Source organism: Onychomys torridus, chromosome 9, assembly GCF_903995425.1.
Source record: "Onychomys torridus chromosome 9, mOncTor1.1, whole genome shotgun sequence".
In the NCBI taxonomy this organism is placed as follows: Eukaryota; Metazoa; Chordata; class Mammalia; order Rodentia; family Cricetidae; genus Onychomys; species Onychomys torridus.
This window is the reverse complement of record NC_050451.1, coordinates 100298767-100310783: the sequence shown is the minus strand read 5'-3', so window position 1 is coordinate 100310783 and position 12017 is coordinate 100298767.

Sequence of the window (12017 nt, the reverse complement as noted above, 5' to 3'; positions counted from 1 at the left end):
TATAAGCTTTTAGAGACCCGAGCCAACCTCAGTTTACTGCTGTCTGTAGTGCTTGGAGCTCTGAGCCCTTAGCTTCCTGATAGACCTCATCCCTGTGCTCTGCTCTCCTGGACTCTTAATGTTATAGACACATAAATTCAATCACTGACTACTGTAATTTGCCTTGTTAAACTATTTTATCATACTAATACAAAGGTATGTAGTACATCAATCATGAAATGTCCCACAGAATTTCCCAAATACCAATCTAATGGCAGCAGTTTCTCAACTGAGGTTCTGTCTTTCAAGTTGTGTCAAGTTGCTAACCAAGATTAGCCATCATAAAATATTGCTAACAAGATGTAAAAATAAAAATACATGATGTATGACATGAAAAAGGTAAAGAATTAAGGCCATTAATGTGTACACCATATATGTATGCAGTTGCATTTATATTAGCATGTGTATTAACCATGTTTTTTTGTAATGAGAATCTTCATATGCAATGCCCTATTTAGGCTCTCATTGAAGTATATTGTGGAAATATCTGATTTAGAGTTACAGAAACCATTGTTTCTTTTTTTTTTTTTTTTTTTTTTGGTTTTTTGAGACAGGGTTTCCCTGTGTAGCTTTGTGCCTTTCCTGGAACTCACTTGGTAGCCCAGGCTGGCCTCGAACTCACAGAGATCCACCTGGCTCTGTCTCCAGAGTGCTGGGATTACAGGCATGTGCCACCACTGCCCGGCAAAACCATTGTTTCATATGCTTAATTAATATTTCAATTGTATATATTCATTAATACATAGTGAGGGGATAGTCTTCAACCACTGTAGTGATATGTATTGTGTACTCTAATAAACTTGCCTAGGGATCAAAGGACAGAGCCAGCCACTAGATTAGACATAGAGGCCAGACAGTGGTGGCACACACTCTTAATCCTATCACTCATAAGGCAGAGATCCATTTGGATCTCTGTGAGTTCAAGGCCACACTGGAAACAGAGCCAGGCAGTAGTGGCACACACCTTTAATCCCAGTACTGGGAAGCACACACGCCTTTAATCCCAGGAAGTGACAAGACTGAGCAAAGAAAGTTGTATCAGTCATGAGGAAACAGACCCTTTTGGGTGAGGACTCAGTGGCTTTCAGTCTGAGGAAACAGGATCGGCTAAGGAGTTAGCTAGGTGAGGTTAGCTGGGGCTTGTTCTGCCTCTCTGATCTTTCAGCTTTCACCCTAATATCTGGCTCTGGGTTGTTTTATTGTAAGACAACCTAAGATTTGAGCAACAATCCACTGATTTTTTTTAACTTTCCTGTGGATTTAAAAATGCAAAATATACTAAAATTTTATATATGCTTGAATCATTTTTTATTTTTGTCTTCATTAGTAGAGTATCAAGCATTATTACTAAAATAAATTTTAATTGTAGGCATTATAACTTATATTTATGTAAAACTTAGGGTGCTAAATATGACATCCTGAATGATTTATATGAGTGTTCTATGTAGACCCATTTACTGCTACTTTTATGAGTATAATTATTACTACTATTAGATAATGCTTCAATACTCTAAAACCAAGCTTATGGCTTTGAAAGTAGCAGAAAAAATAATAACTTTCCATGCCTTGGGTATAGCAGAGCACTTTCCCAGAATGAGCATGGCTCTGAATTCTATCCACTGTACCTCTCACAAAAAGGAGTCTTGCAAGATCACTTAAAACATAAATAATCAAATGTAACTGTAAATAATATAAACGCAGAGATTACACTTGGTGAGTATGTAAACTGAATAAGTAACTCCAAGTTTATATTTAATTTTGTTTCCTTTTAGAATAAGAATGGATATAAATGTATTTTTTTAAGTTTTGCTTAATTCCACTTACAATGTTGTTCTTATTGTGGTTTCTATTAGCTTAGCTCCTGATAACTCATTAATAAATGTTGGTGATGTTCCTAATGCATAACTAATTAACAAATATTGGTGAATGAGTAGTTTCTCATGTTACATGCGTGGCCCACTATAAAGTAGCAGTGAAAGTTACATATTCTTTTAATTATAATATTTGGTTGCCCTGGTTTTAGAGAGCACTATAGTTTAGATGTAACTCCACATTGTGGAATCTGTGCAGGAAAATTGTTTTCCCAGAAATTTCATTACAGATAAAATGCATGTAGGCACACTTAGATAAACCTTCTTAAATTCTTTATTAAAAATTTCCAATTTTTGTTGTTAAAATCAGGATGTCAATATTCTACTATCAGGATATATAACTCATGGAGTAAGCAAACTATAGTAGTCACTCTGGAAATAGAAATGAGGATGACTACCATTGGCTCATTTGTTTGAATACCTCATTCCTAATTGATTGTTTAGATTGAGAAAGATTAAGAAATGGGGCCATGCAGAAGGCGGTGTTCCAATGGGTGTAGGCTTTGAGGACTCAGAAATTGGACCAATCCCAGTGTCTCTCTCTGCCTCCTACTTTAGATGAAGATGTGAGCTCTCAGCTGCTCCAGCTGCCATGCTGCTCCACCCTCATAAACCATAACCCTTTAAATCCACAATCTCATTAAATGCTTTCTCTGATAACTTGCATTGGTCATTGTGTTTTGTCATACAATTTTATTTTTTACTCTGTGTGTGTGTGTGTGTGTGTGTGTGTGTGTGTGTGTGAGAGAGAGAGAGAGAGAGAGAGAGAGAGAGAGAGAGAGAGAGATGTAAGTCTGCATATGTCTGATGCCATAGCCCACATGAGGAAATCAGAAGGCAAATAGCATGAGTCTGTTTTCTCTTTTCAACGTGTTGGCTTCTCCAATAAAACTTTGGTTATCAGCCTGAGAAGAAAGTGGTTCTACTGACTGAGGCATCTAACTGGCCCAGTTGTTAATTATTACTGTGTTTATTTACTTTTATTCATACCACTATATATGTATATATTCATACATATACATACTTTCTTTTATTTAATGATTTAAATTTATTTAATGATTTAAAATGAATACATAATTGTCACTGGTTGTTCTTCAGCTAGAATATCTGACCTTAAAAGTATGAAATAAATGTAGCTGTGTAAATCTGTTGTGAATATTAGGGAAGACTATTGAGACTGATTAATGCAAACAAATTGTTATCTAAGAAGTATAACACTTTCATATTTGCTTTAGTCTCACAATTAGTGCTTGTAATTGTTTTCCTCTTACATTAAGAATCTGTTTATCAGGGCTGGAAAGATGGCTCAGAGGTTAAGAGCACTGGCTCCTCTTCTAGAAAGCCTGGGTTCAATTTCCAGCATGTAGCTCAAGAATTTTCTCTGGGTCCTGCCAAGCCCAGGCAGTCTGACAGCCCACTTATAAAATAAACACACCAACGCTTATATTATTTAAACTGTTTGGCCTAGTGGCTCAGGCTTCTTGTTATCTACTTCTTTTATCTTAAATTAACCCATTTCTATTAATCTATACTTTGCCATGTGGCTCTTGGATTACTGGTGCCTTACATCTTGCTTGTCATGGCGGCTGGCAGTGTCTCTCTCCCTCAGCCTTCCACTTTCCCGAATTCTCTTCTCTCCTTGTCCCACCTATACTTACTGCCTGGCTACTGGCCAATCAGTGTTTTATTTATTCACCAATCAGAGCAACACATTTGACATACAGAACATCCCACAGCACCAGCACCCACTCTAGTTCCAGGAGATCTGACACCCTCACACAGACATGCATGCAGATAAAACAACAATGTGCACAAAATAAAAACAAAATGAAAATAGAATCTGTTCATCATTTGCTCATCTCGAAACTTTTAATAGTTTGAGTGTATTTAAGGAATGATATTTCTTTTTGTAAATAGATAAAATGATTTCATGGTTCCCAAACATAAACTATATCTTGTTCCCATCAAAATTCTCCTACATTGCTAGAGAAGGCATCTAAGCCTGGGCTACATTTCTTGCACTCACAACTTGGCACAAAATCTCATGTTAAGTGAATAACTTAACATCCTTGGTTCTTAGTTTTATCTCCCTTGATCTTAAAATAATAATAATCCTATGCATGGCAAACCATTGCTGTAAAGATTAAATTAGCCAAGAATATTAGAATGTTCCCTAGCACTTAACAAGAAATAAAGATGAAAGCCATATTTTACTTGATAATAAATTGTATCACTGTCTAAACATAGAAATCTTTCTGCATTTATAAATGTGTCTAGCTGTAAATGTGTGGGCAAACAGGGCACACTAGGCAAATATCATCTCTTTATAGTATAGCCTTTCACTCTTGTTTTCACTCTCCTTGAAAGTTTTCCTGTATCCCACCTAGCCCACAGTCAGGACAAATCTATCACCCACAGTCCTGTACCCTTTATAAAATAATCATACAGAGGCCTAATATTATTTATTACTGCTTGGCCATTAGCTCAGCTGATTATTTACTAGCTCTTACATTTAACCCATAATTCTTATTCTTATTATATTTAGCCATGTGGCTTGGTACCTTTAACCAGATTTGCCTTCACATCTTGCTTCCTCTGTGTCTGGCTGGCAACTCCTGACTCAGCCTTCCTTTTTCCAGAATTCTCCTTGTCTGCTTATCCCACCTATATTTCTTGCCTGGCTACTGGCCAATCAGCATTTTATTTATCAACACACATTCACAGTATACAGACCACATTCCACAGAACTTCTCCTTTTCTATCTAATCAAAAAGGAAGGTTTTAACTTTAACATAGTAAAATTACATATACTAGAACAGCTATAAAGCAAGAATTGCAGTTGCAGTATCTAGTCTATTTGTATTTGGCAAAATTAAAGAAAATATTCTGTCTACCCTATATTTGTGAGTCTAAAGTTTTATATCTAATTTATCTTTTATCATAACCAAGGAAAATTACAACTATCTAGTCTTATACTACATCAAAGACCCAAGAAGGATGTAATATTACCTAAGTAAACAGAAAATGCATTGGAAGCAACTTCTAAAAATTAGACTGACAGAGAAAGCTGGCTGCCTGGACAGTCACCCAAAGTTTCTCTGCAATGTTGAGGCATCCATTCTTCAGCCTACAGGCCTAGAGTCTCTTGATCACTTCTTCCTATGTCCTGTAGAATGTCTGGCAGTCTCCTATTCAAAGCAGGAACGTGAAGAATCATTTTGTCTTGCAAAGTTCAGTGATCATCTCCCTAGGGGTTCTGGTTGTCCATTTTATATAACATATTATCATTAGTCCAGGCAAGAGCAGTGTCTGGCCCAAATGGCTATTTTTGCAAGAAGAAGATAATCTCCACATGGAGTGTCTTCCATGCACTACTTTCACTTTGAATTTTAAATGCTATATTCTATGGGACTTTGAAGTGTTTGAAGATTGCCTAACTAACTGAATTATATCTATGTATATCTAGAAAACTTAACGTGACTGTAAGTTTGATTATCATAAAGACTAATTATTAATCTGTATTTCTTAATTATCCATTACAATTTAAGTAAATTACATAAACATAATACCTTAAACTAGAGTAGAAATATATATATGTATTATATATATACATATATATAATATCCAAGTTAACTTTAAATTTGTATTAATAAACTAAAATCAATAGCAATGTAAAACATTTTAAACAAGTTGTTGCACTTTAAAAGTAGATTCACTTGATCATCCAATCACCCCACTGGTATGAATATTAATGTATATGGTATGCCTTAATTTCATCACTGTAAATTAAATAAAATATTCATGTTTGGTATATAATTTAGCATTGTTTTTTTTTAAATTTTCAGTATTTTAGGGAACTCTTCAATTTTGTGTGCATGTGAACGTTTACTTAATTGTAAAATGAGGTTTTATTTTTTTAACAGCAAATTCATTACATACACTTTGAGAAGTATACACCTGTATTTTCACACCTGTGAAACTAGGTTGGATAATTATTTCCTCTGAATTAAAACATTCCTTCTAGGAGGGAAGAGAGAGGCCTACAACATTCAAGAATCTCATGAAACATGTAAAGATTTTAAGGATCATAAAAATCACCAGGTGCAGAGGCTCAGAATGTCACAAAATCTGCAAAGTCTTTTCCAGGATTGTAAAGCCAATGCCATTACTGCTGGTAGGTGGGGGATTTTACTGGACAAAAGTCATGAAAACTATACAGGGATCTCTAGGGTGGCTTGCGCTTTTCAGTTACGTGGCTTGTCTTTGTGTCACTTATTCTCCTGTAAGTAAGACAAACAAAGTCACAGGCTCATCATGCTAGTCTTCAGTAGAGTTGTTTCTTTCATCTATAATTGGTGCCTGTCTGGGGTGATTAGAAATCTGTTCATGTTGCACTAGAAAAAGCCAGAAAGCAAAGGAGCACTTTGAAGAAGAAGGCAGGAGCATTGTACTTCCAAATGCATCCAGGACATGCTGCAATCTGTCTAAGTGAAAAATTAGACTCCTCTAGTACATTATTCAGGATGATATTTCCACTTGGTCAAGGTTTTAAACTTTTAATGTGTTAACTGATGATTAGCAGCAGGCATATTAACTATATAGATTTGGAATAGCATATGGACTCTTTTTTTAGATGTGCTATGCAAATTTGAAACATAATCTTTTATCGCTTTATACCCAAATAAGAATATCCTTTCAAAAGTAATCTATGTAGTACAGTTAACTTCTGTCATCTTCTGTTTATGTATGAATTGGTGAAATCTATCACATTTAAGTATTTCTTGTGAGCAAAAAAAAAAATAACTTATACAAAATATCTGAGAGTAGTATTGTGAAATTTTACTTAAAAGGGAATGAGTAATCTGACGTTTTTACGTGCCAATAAATGGAAGAAAAAGGACAATATTCATCAGTATATCTACATAGTCTGCCCAAAATGAATCACAGACAACTAAACCTGACACTTGTGGAAATTATCTTAGGCTTTGCAAAACTTGAAGTGACTCCAAATTTTCTTTAAAAAGAAAATGATTCTTAGATTTGAAGTCCTGTTACTGCATTTAAATACATGTGCATTTAAAGCTAGTCCTAAAGCAAAACCAATGCCTTCATCCCAAATTTCTGAAAGTCAAACTCATTTACTACAAGAAAAAATGATAAAATATGCAGTAACTAGAATAAGAATATCCCCCATAGGCTCAAATATTGCAACACTCCTGCCCGGTCTGTGGTGCTGTTTGGGGAGGTTTAGGAGATTTGGTCTTCCTGAAGCCAGTCATCAATAGACAGTGTGTAGAGTTTCAAACACTGTGCATACAGAGTTTGCTAAATTTCCTTGTAGTTAGGGATGGATATCTTTCAGTTTCCTTCTCTGGCCACCGTGACTTCCTCATAAGATGCTTATTTGTCATGATGGAGTTATAAAATTAAATAAACCCCTCTTTCTGTAAATTGGCTCTGCCAATGATGTTTTTACATAGACAGAAAAATATAACTAATACAGAAATTGTTACCATGGTTTGGGCTACTGTGAGGAGATGCCCTTGTTTTCTTGTTTCTTTGTTTTATGTATTCTTTTGTATGTTTTCTCTTTTGTTGAAGAATGTGGAAGACTTTGGAACTTTGAACTAAAAAGTGTTTTAATTCAATAAGGAGATCCTAAAGGATTATTCTGGTACAAGCCTGGAAACTAGTAGTAATGACTGCAATATATCCTGTGGAGGCCAGAGAAAGGAGTTTCCACAATAAACAATATCAGCGACTAGGATTGAGGCTATTTCTGTGGTGTTGACAAATAATCTGGTTGCCTTCTTCCTCATCATAAGAACTTGTCTGAGGCTAAATTTAAAATAATTAACTAGTTATTTTATGGTAGAAATTTCAGGACAGCATATCCTTGAATGTATGGCATGTTAGTTATTGATAAGATTTATACAGGCCTATAAATTCAAGTATCAAGTTGGACAGAAAAAAATAGAAACTGTACAGTTTGGAGAGAGAAGGACACTAGGAAACAATATTATAGTCAAGGCATTTGGTGGAAGAGAGACTGCAAATGTAATTGGGATTCACATCATTCAAGACAGACATGTGTCCCATTGGAATAAAGGAAACATGTGATCTTAGAATAAGTTCCGAGCGAGCAAACTTTCTAACTTGTGAAATAAAACTTAAAGCATTTTCTGTTCCTAGAAGGCAACTGAGTAAAAACAGCTCTTGCTAAGGGTATTCAAAGGGGGCAGGGTCCATCACATTTCTAGCAGGAGTACTTGGCAGTGTCTTATGTGATGTGGGATATAGAGGCACAAAGGATGAAAGACTACATATTTCTTCTTCCTCAATTTCAGAGGATAACAGAATCCAGGTAGGGGCACTCTGGTGGTTTTAAAGAAAATGCTCTTCAAAGGGAGTGAGTGGCACTATTAGGAGTTGTGGCCTTGTTGGAGGAAGTGTGTCACTGTGGGAGAGGGCTTTGAGGTCTCTTTTGTTCAAGCTTCCCTCAGTGTGACTGTCAGTTGACTTTCTGTTGACTTGCCTGCAAGACATAGCACTCTCCTCTAAAACCACATCTACCTTCATGCAGCCATGTTCCCTGCCATGATGATAATGGACTGAACATCTGAAACTGTAAGTGAGCCACCACAATTAAATATTTCCTTTAAAGATTTGCTGTGTTCATGATGTCTCTTCACAACAATAAAAACTTTAACTAAAGCACCCATGTATGAAGACCTTGAGAGGGGAAGAGATTGGGAGATGTCACTGGGTGAAGCTCTTAACATGAAGCTGGCATTATAACAGACTCTAAGATGATGGAGTTATCAGAGTCACAAGATAATTGCCAACAATAGGTATATATGATAGGGGGAATCAAACCAGCCTATGAAACATATGTTGCAGGCAGCAAAACAGGACAGATGTAGTCATGTTACCAGTATGAAATTGAAGCCTCAGACCTTGAACATGGAGCAACAAAATTTGAAGTTTGCCCTGTTGAATCTGGTCTTGTTTTGATCCAATATTTTCTCTAAATGATAACATTCTGTTTAGAATGGCAATGTATATTCTGTGCAATTATATATTGGAAACATGTAATTTGCTTTTTAATTTTACAGGTGTTTACATTTAAAACATTATTTCTAGTTTCAGGAGAGACTGAGAATGTGAGAGCATATAGGAATTTTTGATGTTGGACTAAACACTGTTTTCTCTAATGATATATCTGTGAGCTTATGGGAGCTAAGGAATATTACGTAGTGTTGTGAATGAGAATGGCCTCTATGGGCTGAGAAATCAGAATACTTGATTCTCTAGTTAGTACTGCTTTTGGGAAGGTTTATGATACAAGGATTTGCTGAAGGAAATTGTCAATTTTCTATAAATTGCCTTTCTTGTGGTGTTTTATTACAGAAACAGAAATGTACTTAATACAAAGTAATAATTCAGTTGTGTTTTACGTTTCATATGTCCTTACGTGGAAACTACCCTTGAAATGAAAATCTAGTATTTCCAATTTGTTGCACTACTATTCAGAAGCTGAGATTAACTATGTGTCTATAAAAAAAAAAAAAACCGGAATAATAAAAGACTAGAGTTGGTGTATTTCTTATGTTTTATCTCACACAAATGTCCAATTTCACCACTGACCCCAGTGTAGCTAATATAGGTTCTTTCATCATTTGGAAAGTGAAAGATGTTTGCTGTATGGCACAGAATTTATTTTTTATTAAAGTACTTATTGGAAGAAATAAAGGTATAGCAGGTCTCTGGAAGCTGAATCATTTCAAATGAGGCCTATAAATAATAGAATCAAAATGTGGTTCTAATTCCTTTTGTATATATTATATGTAGATATAGGAATATACATATCAGTGTAGAATGACGTGGAATAATTTTCTAAAGTATTGTTACCCTTTGCTTCAGAATTGAGAATTGCGGTTACTATATGATTATAACCTTGTACTATCCACTAATAATGTAAAATGCTTGACAAAAATTAATACACTATGATAGGATTCCATATATACTAAACTATGATAGTATGTCATACCTAGCTACCTAAGCTGACTATATTTTTATTCAAAGAATACATTATTAGACTATACATGAAATAAAATTGAAGATTAAATTACAAAAGGTAGCCAAATATAATCTTATTAACATTTTCATATGGCAAATGTTTAGCGACATTGGCAAGATTGAATAATATAAAATCATAGTATTTACATGCAGTCAGTGTACATGTAAACTGGCATTTCACCGTACAATGAAACTATGTCATTTCAGTGTGACTCTCAAAAGGTGAAGAACCTGGGAACTGGAAATGACTCCGTCAATGAAGTGCTGACCTTGCTAACACAAAGGCCTGAGTTTGATCCTCAAAACCTATCCAGAAAGCTCCAATCAGAGTCCAGAGTACTGAGAGGGGGATCTGTGGTTGGTATATAAAATGAATTAAAAAATACTTAATAAAGAAAATAAATCTCTAATCTACTTGAAAAGTTTTAAGTCAATGTAAGAAACTACATGATAAAACCAAACAGGGGAAATAAACACACACACACACACACACAAAGAAAACCTATAAACAGGAAAAGTGGACTGTTCCTGAGGAGTGACAGCTGGCTCACACACATGCAAACATATAGACAAGCACAAGCAAACATAAGCACATATGTACACCAATGCATGAACATACATAATAAAGATGACAAATAAAATTTGTTCCATTAATCATGCACTAAAAATCATTACAGAAAATAAAGTTTGTTTGCAATTAGAAACATCGGTATATTCAGTTAAACTTTATACTTAATTGAACATTAAATTAACATATTATAAAGGAAGAAAATTTATAAATTATTTTAAAGTACCCTAAATATTTTTATATAATTAGTGAAGAAATTATACACATCAATGACATGTTTACAATTTAATAATAAATTTATCAGGAGCTAGTGGACTAGTTAAGACAGGTGATTGAGTATTAAATATGTTGACAGGTTTTGAGATCATTTAATTCAATCCTGAGTTCATTATTTTATTTTGACAACAGTTATAGCCATCTGAGCGATTTCATGATAAAATGAATTAGAAAGGAACAGTTTTTAACTAGTAATAATAGTACATTAATGGTTCGTCATACTAGGGCTTTGCTTTTCAAATCAAAACCCTTTGAAGAATATTCTATTAGAAGTTGATGACACTCCACTGCTGACATTTTCATGTTAGGGATTTGTGTTACTAATTGCCTGGATCTATACCTGCCTCAAGTCATTGATTGTCCATTAGAGCTCCTGGTAATCTGTTGTGATGCAAGTGGCCCACACATCTTGGCTAACTCACAAAGATAGAGAAATAAAGCTCTAAAAATAGCCTTCATTAAGAAGCTGTAAGAGGTAGAAATATAAACTTTTACCCAATCAAGCATGTCCAGACATGAGTGAAAGAATGCACATTCAAAAATCATGAGCATTGTATTTTAAAATGTTGATATAGTAGCAGTTTTCATTTTTAAAAAGACCTACTGCTTGTCTGTGGATCTTTTCATCTCCTTCCATCAGTTACTGTGTGAAGGCTTTATGAGGACAGTTAGGGTACCCATTGATCTCCAGGAGTCTAGTCAAAGAGAGAGGAGAAGGATTCTATGAACAAGGTGCATCAAGATCATGATGGGGAAACCTATAGAGACAACTAAACCAAACTAGTGTGTATTTATGAACTTTAGACCAAACAGCTGTAGAGTCTCCATGGGACTGCTTAAGGGACCCCTGGCAGTAGGATCAGGATCCATCCCTGGTGCATGAGCTGGCTTTTTGGAACCCACTACTTTTTGGGACACCTAGTACAACCTTGAGGCAGGAGAAGGGGCTTGGACTTGCCTCTACTGAATATATCAGGCTATTCTGACTCCCCATGGGAGGAGACCTTGTCTTGTTGGAGGAGGGAATGCAATGCAGGGTGAGTTGGGGAGGGGTGTCAGGAGGGGCAGGAGGGGCAGGAGGAGGGAGATGAGGAGTATCTGTGATTTGTATGCAAAATGAATAAAAAAGAATTCCTTAATTAAAAAAAAGACAAAGGACCTGAAAACAGCATGATACAAATACA